The 11,707-nt window shown below is 43.5% G+C and overlaps 1 long non-coding RNA gene across 1 annotated transcript in view; it reads left to right on the top strand.

Moving 5' to 3' along the window:
• The first annotated feature begins 2,342 nt into the window (after positions 1–2,342).
• Positions 2,343–11,707, top strand: part of LOC115582655 (uncharacterized) — a 191,494-nt gene continuing 182,129 nt past the window's right edge. Inside the window, exon 1 of the long non-coding RNA XR_003984205.1 lies at positions 2,343–2,443. This is a non-coding gene — a long non-coding RNA (uncharacterized LOC115582655). The remainder of the gene's footprint in view (positions 2,444–11,707) is intronic.

Genomic DNA, 11,707 nt, shown 5'->3' with positions numbered 1-11,707 from the left:
TCAGCTGATTTAAATAAAATAAAACAGCCTAAAATAAAATAAAAAACAAAACATTAAACCACTTCCTCAAAGGCTAATATAAAAGAAAGTGATGTTAAATCCAAAATGAAAAGAAGACCGCATCTAAAACTCTGTCAGTGATTTTTATCACGGCTGCAGCCGTGTTACTTCTTTTTTTTTTTCCCAGAAAATGTCTGCTTCCTGTTTTCTCCCCTGTTGCCATGGGGAATCACAGTATTGGAGCTCCATTGATGATGGCTTTTTACTAGTCATCAGGCACAAGCTCAACTCAGAGTTAACATACTCAGAGTCCACTTACCTAACTCAGATCAGCTGTTCTGAAGTTTCACTTCACAGGGTAAGTCAACTCAGAGTTCAGGTTTTGACTCAGAGTTTGTTAAACTTGTGAACAATCTTTGTGAAACAGGCCCCTGGTCACAGCCGAATGTTTTGGGGACGCTAAATGACAGGGAATTATAATCCGATGTCGGATGGACCGCAAAGGGATTAAAGTTGTGGTTGAGTTGGTGAGGGACGCAATAACGTTCCCAACCAACAGAAACAATCCAATAACGCCAGAGTTCAAATGTTTGGCAACACTCCGGTATTTGGCGGCGGGGAAAATGCAGCTCTTCGCACGGGACTAGTATTACCTGGGGACCTCAAGAGATTTAGAAATTATCCCACCACGTCTGTGTTTCGTGCTGCGCATTCGCACAGGATAAGCAAAGTCTGTGTTTTACTGACATTATCCCCCGGGTCGATCACACCGGAGCCCTTGTTGGAGCAGCAGTTAGATATGGATATTTTTAACATAATAACTGGTGAGCCTGTTGAAAGATGGAAAAATGTTCCTTACCGCATGCTGCGATGCATGTAATCCATCTAATCATCTTTCCAGATTTCGCTCTTCTGATGAGCCTCCTGAATTTGCACCCAAAATGCTGTCAGAACTTTTATTTATAATTCCCAATGCAGCCTCCATAATTCTCGACCAGGAAAAAGGCAGAAAAAAGGCGTGGAAAACACAAAAAACCTTAAGACAAACAAAAAACGACCCCAAATCACAGAGATGCTGATTCACACAGGACTGATATTATCACATGACCTTTGTGTTTGGTGAAATATGATAGCTAATTTGCGGTGGAATTTTTACTTTACCAATTACGGACATGGCAGATTCACACGGGATTAAGATCACAGACGACCTCCGCAATTATTACAGATTACTGGAGGTCCCCAGGTTATACTAGTCCCGTGTGAATAGGGCTTTTGTCAATCGGAAAAAGTTGCATTCCATCAATACACAAATTGTCTTTGATGCATGTTACAATATACTGGACATTGTTGCGAAACGGCCCGGATCAACACACGATTCCCGAATTTTAATGGAGAGTGGTTTGACACAGCTTTCCATAGGCTTTGTCATGGGCTTGTAGGCAACTTCCTTATTTTCACTTCATGCATTGCGTAGCCTAAATGACTTTTCAATGGGCTGCCCTGTCACTCAACAACCAATCACCGTTGTCACCGCTTCTAAGTGCGTCCTTATAAAATGATGTCACCCATAGCAACAGAGAGTTACTTCTAGTTTAGGAGTTCACTGTTTTCATAAGTAAAAGTAGATCTCAGCGGCTTTGTGAATTACTTTTAAGAAACAACTCCTACATAAAAACTTTTAGTCCGATTTAGGAGTACTCCTAACGTTAAGATAAAAGTCTTTGTGAATATGGGCCCAGATTGATAGTAAGACTGGTCATTTTGATTAAACCACATTTATTTATACAAATGTTTTATTTTTCTATAATTATTATTATTATTTTTATTTATTCATTTTTTTTTACATCATTACTGTAAAAGAACACTACAACTTTAAGGAACAATAACATAGACATGCAGAGGCCTTTTTTTTCGTAAAGAATTGTACAACTGCAGCAGATATAAAAGTGCATACAGTCACTAACTCAACTTTAAAATAAGATTAATTGTAACTAAAGGAGAGGATTAACTGTAATGAAAATACACTACATTTAAGCACTTTTAAGCTACCTGAGACAGATTCAAAGTGTTTTTGTTACAGTCAGCGTTAGTTGGGAATGTCTTGTGTTATGTCTGTATATAGTTTTGTGTATAGTTTCTTATTCATGAGTCTGTTTTTAAGATAAGAGACAGTTTTATCTCAACCAAACGACCCTTTAAAAAAAATCATTAGCCAAATAAAATGTATTTTAATTTAAAGTTTATTAATGCATTAAAAATATTCAATGTCAAAGCTGCCATAGCAATTCCTACAGCCATGAACGCACCATAAAGCTTGCGTTCGTTCCGTGTTGGTACTTGTAGTTTTCTAAAAGTCGCCCCATCGTATTTTCCCGACTACACCAAGAACATAAAGACCTACACTTCCCATGATGCAAAGGCACGAGTCTGTCCGACGCCGGAGGTGAGTGTATATATCGTGTGTGTGTTGTCTAACCGTGCTGTTAGAGGTGTCCCGGCACTAGAACAGCCCGGGCTCTATGGGGCTCAGCTGGGCCACGCTTTACTGTTACGGCACAGCTACAGGGCAAACAAGCACGCGCGTAGGTTCTCTGTGCGCCACGTGATACTGTAGGAGAGACGGGACGCTGTCAGCACGTCAGTCCCTTTAACTAGCTGCCTGGGTAGTGACGTAGCACGTCGTAAACACAGTCAGTGTTCATGGTGAAAAGCGGACACTGTCCACAGACGGTGTCAGCGCTGTGGCTGGTGTCAGAGCCGCAGACAGTGTCAGAGCTGTGGCTGCTTCATTCGGTACGAGTCTAGTACCAGACCTCCAGGGTGCTCCGCTCCCACGTGTCTGACTGTGTTGTGGATGAAATGTGCTTCCTTCCTCCTGTGTAGTATAACAACCCTCCCCATGTGACGCGTTCTCTCCTCCTCCTCCTCCTGCTCCTCCTCCTCCTCCTGCTCTCTCACTGTCAGTCTGTCCCTCTGAGCAGCCACACAGTGACACATTCACTGCTGGATTTCTGATGCAGAGAAACGGAAGTGGAGTTTTGGTAGTCCACATTTGATAACTGTGCTCCATATCAATACACAGCTTAGCAATGTGACGTCATTGTGGAGCCCACTGCACTGTGGGAAGAGTAGTAGCTGACCTGGCATTGTAACTGTGTGATCTGGACTGGTCCACCAGGTCCCGGCTCTCAGTCTTTCTCCTCCTCTCTCCCTGTTGGTGCTGTCAACCGAAGGTCACACTTTACAACAAGACTATGTATGATATAATATGAGGAGGGAAGAAAGGGTTAATCCATATCAATGTCTAACATTATTCTGAATGAAGTGGGCAGGGCAGTCAGGTAATTTACTCTCACCTGAACCTGGCTGCTCCACTGAGACAAAATGAATAAATACATAAATTAATTAATTAAAATATCCAGATATTGAATATTGTTACTCAATTATTGTCTTTAATGACTTATTTATGTTGTCCCAAGCCTATATCCATCTGTAGAAAAACTGACCTTTTTTGGTTGTCACAAATGAAATTGAAAAGGGGAGTTAGCAGAGCCGAAGTCCTGACTGCATTTAATAAACAGAAGAATACACAGAAGTAGTAATGAGACAGTGTGACATGATGAGTTGTCATCAATGGAAGTAACATTCTGTGTGTGTGCGTGCGTGCATGTGTGTGTGTGTGATGAGCCCCGCCTGGCATAGTCTCACATATAGCCAGACCTACATACACACCACTGTCAGTGCTGTGTGCCTGCAGTAAACGGAGAGAGGAAGACCCTCACATGAAGCTGAGATGAAACAGGTGCAGATACATTTGATAGATAGCATAAATAAAACATTGTGTCCCCTTTTGATAGAGCAGCGGCCTCAAGCTGCCGGCCCCCTGATAGTTTTATTCAGTGTGTAGGAGTAATGGACCAGAAGGAGCTGTTAGAACGGCAGGTGACTGGCTGCACACCTCCAACTTCTCAGAGGGGTAACATCTCCTTTTCCGTCATTAACATTATCAGGTTTAAATCTGTCATATTGCCAAACAGGCACTTTTGCTTTTCACTTCACAAATCCTTGTGACTCTGCTGCTGGCCCCGTTCCTGCACAGAGTAGACGCCTCTGGTACCATAGTGGCCGTCGAAGGGCTATTGATTTTTTAATAAAGCAAAATGCCGGTGGGGGCTATGATGAAATGGGTGGCCTTAACACCAATGAGCACAGACTACTGTGACAGGCTTAGTTTAAGGTGTATGTTAATTATTTATTATTAAGATTTACATGGTGAAAAACGAATTTGCATACAGAAGTAACATCCGTATGTAATTCTTTTGTTAAATAGGAAAAAAAAAACTGATATGAGCAGAAGTGCTGCCAGATGTCTGGCAATAACTAAAGTACTTAATGTATTTCATTTGTTAGTTCAGTACAAGGATCCAGTGAGTTGTTCAAGAGTTGGGTAAAAAGATCTGCAATTACATTTTTGTATTATGATGTTGATAATGGACCAACTCCTCTGAAGAATTGTGCTTTCTTGTAGTACTTGAAAGTTGAAATAGCCCTCCTACGAGATGCCAATACCAACAGTGGCCCCAAGCTAATTTGAGTTTGAGACCCCTGCAGCAGGAGGACAGAGAAAACGATAAAGAAAATAATGATAAGTAATAATATATATTTTTAGGAGTGCTAAAATGAAATGTAGGTGTTCTTGAGCATCCCCTAAATAGGGTAAAAAAAAATTCACCTTTGTCAAACATGCAGGGGAAAAAAATGCTGTATGTATTGGAACCCATCCATGACTCAGTTATTAGTGCCCCCTCCAAAATAATATCAAATACAATTTAAAAGGGGAAGAAAAAAGAATCAAAGCAGAGAACTGAAATTAAGCCCTTTCTGGGTTTGCATTTATCATGACATCTTCCTATAATTGCGTGGTCTCGTGGAAGGTATTATATGAGCTGCATTTAGTATGTACCTGATCCTTATCCTTTACAATAGCCTACTTTATGATGCTTGCTATGATACTGAGTAGGATATTCATACTTAAACTTCTCAATATCAACAAATGTAAATGTTCCAGATGTGCTGTTATTATATAGGCTACAGTCCTCCCAAAATTCAGCCTGACATGTCCAGTATCTCTGGCATTATATAGCATACAAAAATCATAGCTGTACTTAAGCTTGTAATAATGCAGCCACCAGTGGGGTAAGACATTTGGCTCAGGGGTTAACTTTCTCTCCATACTCGTCCATACTAGTCTCAATCAAAGACCACATCCAAACCCTCGTAGACTCATCACCAGCAGAATGCAGTGTAAAACGGCAAGCTCTGCTTCACTTGACTTATGGTCATTGTGTAGTTGCATTTGGTATTGTTTTTATTTTGCATAAAAAAAAATATCTTGTGATACAGTTGAAAGGCTTTGATGATATTAATAAGACATCGACCTGTGACCAGTGTGAAGTAGTGTGATTACTGGAGATACATAAGAGAAGTTCCAATGACAGTTGTGACTACTGTTTTGAATTTAGTCACACTGTAGTGAATCATCAGATAGAGTATTTAGTCATAATTTGGAGAAAAATAATATTTTGAGAATACATTTAATCAAAATAAAGTCCTAGAATATCACAACATTATACAGTGCATACGGAAAGTATTCACAGCGCTTCACTTTTTTCACATTTTGTTATGTTACAGCCTTATTCCAATTCATTTTTTTTCTCAAAATTCTACACATAAAACCCCATAATAACAACAAGTTTGTTTGAGATTTTTGCAAATTTATTAAAAATAAAAAATGAAGAAATCTCTTGTACATAAGTATTCACAGCCTTTGTGATCAAGCTCAAAATTGAGCTCAGTTGCATTCTGTTTCCACTGATCCTCCTTAAGATGTTTCTACAGCTTAATTGGAGTCCACCTGTGGTAAATTCAATTGATTGGACATGATTTGGAAAGGCACACACCTGTCTATATAAGGTCCCACAGTTAACAGTGCATGTCAGACCACAAAACAAGCATGAAGTCCAAGGAATTGTCTGTAGACCTCCGAGACAGGATTGTCTCGAGGCACAGATCTGGGGAAGGGTACAGAAACATTTCTGCTGCTTTAAAGGTCCCGATAAGCACAGTGGCCTCCATCATCTGTAAATGGAAGACGTTTGGAACCACCAGGGGGGTATTCCAGAAAGGAGGTTCAACAAACTCTGAGTCTAACCCTGAACTCTGAGCTGACTTACCCTGTGAAGTGAAACTCTGAGTTTTCAGTTCCAGAACAGCTGATCTGAGTTAGGTAAGTGGACTCTGAGTATGTTAACTCTGAGTTGAGCTTGTGCCTGATGACTAGTAAAAAGCCATCATCAATGGAGCTCCAATACTGTGATTCCCCATGGCAACAGGGGAGAAAACAGGAAGCAGACATTTTCTGGGGGGAAAAAAAAGTAACACGGCTGCAGCCGTAATAAAAATCACTGACGGAGTTTTGGATGCGGTCTTCTTTTCATTTTGGATTTAACATCACTTTCTTTTATATTAGCCTTTGAGGAAGTGGTTTAATGTTGTTCAATGTTTTGTTTTATTTTATTTTATTTAAATCAGCTGAAAATGACATATAGAAACGGTCTCACGATGGCTCCTCACTTTGGTTTTATTTCACATATTAAACAAAGTAAAAGTTTATTCAGTGGATATTTTAATTTGTAGTAGCTTTTACCACCAACAGATGCTGTTTAACACACATCTGTGCCCTAACATCCTGCTGAGTAGTTGAACATGAAGTGGTGCTCACCTCCACCTGCAGCACGTCCGACAGAGGCAGAGGAGCTGGTCCTGAGTCAGGTCGCTGGGTGAGCAGAGGAGCTGGTCCTGAGTCAGGTCACAGAGGAGCTGGTCCTGAGTCAGGTCGCTGGGTGAGCAGAGGAGCTGGTCCTGAGTCAGGTCGCTGGGTGAGCAGAGGAGCTGGTCCTGAGTCAGGTCGCTGGGTGAGCAGAGGAGCTGGTCCTGAGTCAGGTCACAGAGGAGCTGGTCCTGAGTCAGGTCGCTGGGTGAGCAGAGGAGCTGGTCCTGAGTCAGGTCACAGAGGAGCTGGTCCTGAGTCAGGTCGCTGGGTGAGCAGAGGAGCTGGTCCTGAGTCAGGTCACAGAGGAGCTGGTCCTGAGTCAGGTCGCTGGGTGAGCAGAGGAGCTGGTCCTGAGTCAGGTCGCTGGGTGAGCAGAGGAGCTGGTCCTGAGTCAGGTGACAGAGGAGCTGGTCCTGAGTCAGGTGACAGAGGAGCTGGTCCTGAGTCAGGTCGCTGGGTGAGCAGAGGAGCTGGTCCTGAGTCAGGTCGCTGGGTGAGCAGAGGAGCTGGTCCTGAGTCAGGTCACAGAGCAGCTGGTCCTGAGTCAGGTGACAGAGGAGCTGGTCCTGAGTCAGGTCGCTGGGTGAGCAGAGGAGCTGGTCCTGAGTCAGGTCGCTGGGTGAGCAGAGAAGCTGGTCCTGAGTCAGGTCGCTGGGTGACCAGAGGAGCTGGTCCTGAGTCAGGTCACAGAGGAGCTGGTCCTGAGTCAGGTCGCCGGGTGACCAGAGGAGCTGGTCCTGAGTCAGGTCACAGAGGAGCTGGTCCTGAGTCAGGTCGCTGGGTGAGCAGAGGAGCTGGTCCTGAGTCAGGTCGCTGGGTGAGCAGAGGAGCTGGTCCTGAGTCAGGTCGCTGGGTGAGCAGAGGAGCTGGTCCTGAGTCAGGTCGCTGGGTGAGCAGAGGAGCTGGTCCTGAGTCAGGTCGCTGGGTGAGCAGAGGAGCTGGTCCTGAGTCAGGTCGCTGGGTGAGCAGAGGAGCTGGTCCTGAGTCAGGTCACAGAGGAGCTGGTCCTGAGTCAGGTTGCTGGGTGAGCAGAGGCTGAGGGCGTCACTCACCCCCAGGACCCAACATTAGAGGCAGACACACACTTACTGTCTACAGATTCAACTACAAGTCATTTCATCTTATACTCAATGCAGCAGCAAACTAGAAACACGGACTTTGAAATTACGTTGTTGGAAAAACTACAACAGGCTCTACTGATGGCTACTTTTGTAGTTATTTGTGGGAAATAAGAAAGCCAAATGAAATGTGAGTTATTTCTCTTTTTCTGGCTGCTGGAAGGGGATTGATTAACCTGCCAAGTGATTTAAAAAAAAGAAAAAACCGAGGAGGATTGTTCAGATGTGAGAGCACGTCAGCGATGACGTGTAGCCTGATATTCGCTGTGCAGCCGGAGAATATAAATGACGGACTGATGAGAAGCATCTGCTGTTCAGTTCAGTCCTCGTCAGGGAGTGAGAGCTCATCTAAATGAATCTAAATTCTCCTCCTGGTGTAAAACTATGTGAATTATTTCTGCTTCAACATGATTGGACTGAGAAGGGAAGGACAGCCGCTGTCAGACAGCTCCGTCAGACTCAGGGTTTCTTCAGGTAAACCTGCCAGTGAGCAGGTTCTGTTCACAGAGTCAGTTACCGCAGTAACAGACCCAGAGTTTAACTTACCTCTCTTTCTGGAACTGAACACTCAGAGTTTCTCTCATCTCAGGGTTAACTAACTCAGAGTTTTCACAAAACCCGCTTTCTGGAATCCCCCCCAGGACTCTTCCTAGAGCTGGCCGTCCCTCTAAACTGAGTGATCGGGGGAGAAGGGCTTTAGTCAGGGAGGTGACCAACAACCCGATGGTCACTCTGACAGAGCTCCAGGGTTCCTCTGTGGAGAGAGGAGAACCTTCCAGCAGGACGACCATCGCTGCAGCACACCAATCAGGCCTGTATGGTAGAGTGGCCAGACGGAAGCCACAACTTAGTAAAAGGCACATGGCAGCCCGCCTGGTGTTTGCCAAAAGGCACCTGAAAGACTCTCAGACCATGAGAAACATGGCGGGACTAATATTATCACATGACCTCTGTGATTGTCAAAATATGGTAGGTAATTTTCGGCGGAATTGGCACTTAATTCTCCTCATAAATACATGTCTTTATCCAGTATCTTTTCATAGGCTTTGTCATGGGCTTGTAGGCAACTTCCTTATTTCCACTTCATGCATTACGTAGCCTAAATGACTTTTCACTTGTCACTCAACAACCAACCACCGTTGTCACCGTTTCTAAGTGCGTCCTTATAAAATGATGTCATCCATAACAACAGACAGTTACTTCTAGTTTAGGAGTTCACTGTTTTCATAACTAAAAGTAGGTCTCAGCGGCTTTGTGAATTACTTTTAAGAAACAACTCCTACATAAAAACTTTTAGTCCCATTTAGGAGTACTCCTAACGTTAAGATAAAAGTCTTTGTGAATATGGGCCCAGGTATCTTTATGATATCAGGTATTTATAGGTATTGGTGAAATAATAAATGGAAGCAATAATATGAAGCCAAATTGCACTCATTCAGCCCGCTAATATGACCAAAATAATCTGATCTGATGTGATTACATGCACTTTCCAATGTGATAATGGTAAAAAAAAAGGGTTTTCATGATTCAGTCAGTTAGCTGCATGTCTTTCCAAGTTACATGACGTAAAACTGTATTTTTACACTTGCTGGATGTGCGTTAGGAGCAGGGACTGGTGTGAGACACAATCCAGTACACGAGGTGGTGGTATGCACTTTTAAATGTTGATAGTAACACGAAGAAGAAGAAGAAGAAGGGCACCACACCGTGATGTCCAACTGCTTCACACAGTTACAGCCACCCACTGTAAACTAGAGAGCCAAACATGACATGGCCACGTCTTACAGTTTGAGAGGAAGACAACATGATTGCATTCTGCAGTACATGTTCCACAAGAGTTCAGCGAGACAATCTACACTGCACTGATACATGCAGTTTGGTGGAGCCAGCTGCCTGTGCTATTTACATAAAGTGTTAGCGGTGGATCATTAGATCAGTGACTCTGCACCACTCAGATCCTCTGACCTGCTCGGTGTCATAACTCCACATGGAGATCTGGGAAGAGTACCGCATAATGTAAGTGAGTCAGTATCAATTATGCACCATTTATTCATGCCACAACAATAACTTACCCAGTTGATTTGGTTCCTTCTCCCTCATGTATAATTCATTAGAGCTGTGTCCATTCTTTCAAAGCACTATAGTTTCCCAGCCCATCCGACAGGCACACGTTGGTGTTAGTGCACTGCTGTGTGTGATTTCTGTCCCTGACACACACATCTTGTTTGACTTTTGGAGAAGCATGCTGCATGTGTGAGGACCTGTCTTCAGATCTGGGTCATATTCTCACTTTTGCATACAATACACTTGAAACTAGTTTATTCAGCTGATTGGCAGTTTTGTAAGAAATAACTAAGATATTTGATCTTCAAAGATCTCTGAGGGTTTTTAATATTTTATCACCACAACAGTTTCTCAAAGCTGAGTTTACAGGTCAAAGCTTGACAGCTGTGGACATGTTGACAGTTAAGGCCCCCACACACCGCCCAGACGTCCAACTGCCTTATCCGACCACTCTCCGACCACTCTGTTGCCTCTTGTCTGACCCGTTCGGCAGAAAAGTTGCATTGAACACACCGCTTCGACGTGCTGCCTACGCCACAGTAGCGTGTACGTTCTGCGCTTGCGCGAGATGCAATAAGCGGGTGGCGCTTGTGTTGTGAGTTGTAAACGAGAACCTTATGCACGCAACTCTCTTTACTTTCGATCAAAACGAAACTTAACTATTTCCGCTAAAAAACAGCTGCATACTAAACATGCAGCAAGGCATTACCAAACTTACACAAATTAATTCGTCCTGTACGGACGTAACAACTAGTCTGGTTCCACTACTGCAAAACATGAAAACGGGGAATGACGGAACGGAGTGCATAGAAAAACAAAGCGCACACAGTATTCCGTCCCTCCCACACACCGCGCTGATTCGCCAGCACAACGCCAATCAGAACGGCCATTCAGCTGGCACACAACCAATCAGAGGATCCAATGGCTCAGACGTCCGACGGCCCTCCTCCTCAGACTTCACATGCTCAGTCGGATCCGACAACGTCCGCGCGTCTCCGAAAGCTTCCGACAGAGCTGAACACACCAAACATATTTGTTCCCGACCTCGTCCGAGTCTCTCCAAACGCTTCAGACGTCCAACGGTTGGGCTGGTGTGTTCCTGCCTTTAGTTCAGCAGCAGTTTGACATTTTAGTTGGAGACATTTGACACATATTTCCTATACTGAAACATATTCTAGCTTCTGATGTAAGCATTGTATTTGGCAAGTTAACCAGTATTTATATCAAATAAAAGGAAAAAAGTCTTCCAACCAACCCAGAACATACTGTAGGGGTCAGAGGTGGCAGTTAGGTTCAACTGTGGGCCATTTTGTCTGCACTGTTCACTGTGGGTCCAGTGCTTTACAGGCTCTCACAGTTTATGTTGTACGTGAGTATTGCATTTCTAAAAAAAAAAAAAAAAGAGACCACCTTTAGCAGTCCAGAACAATCAGGACTCCTTTGTTTGTCTGCGGTCTTCAAGTAGTTGTGTCAAAGCTTTGAGGTGTTTGTGTTTCACTGTGGGTTTGAAACACTGTGCTGTCATTCTCTGTCCTGTTCATCATCTTACATTTACCCTGTGAATTCTGTAACTGGCAGAAATCTATAACTTGGATTAATCAGTAATGAGGACTTTTCCAGTCATCCACTGTGAAATTCTGGGATTTGTTAGCCCAACTGAAATGCTGGCCTTGTTTCCATCCAGAGAAGTGGT

This window comes from Sparus aurata, chromosome 6 (genome assembly GCF_900880675.1).
Source record: "Sparus aurata chromosome 6, fSpaAur1.1, whole genome shotgun sequence".
In the NCBI taxonomy this organism is placed as follows: domain Eukaryota; kingdom Metazoa; phylum Chordata; class Actinopteri; order Spariformes; family Sparidae; genus Sparus; species Sparus aurata.
Note: the sequence above shows the minus strand (reverse complement) of the source record. Positions and strands in the feature narration are given on the sequence as shown.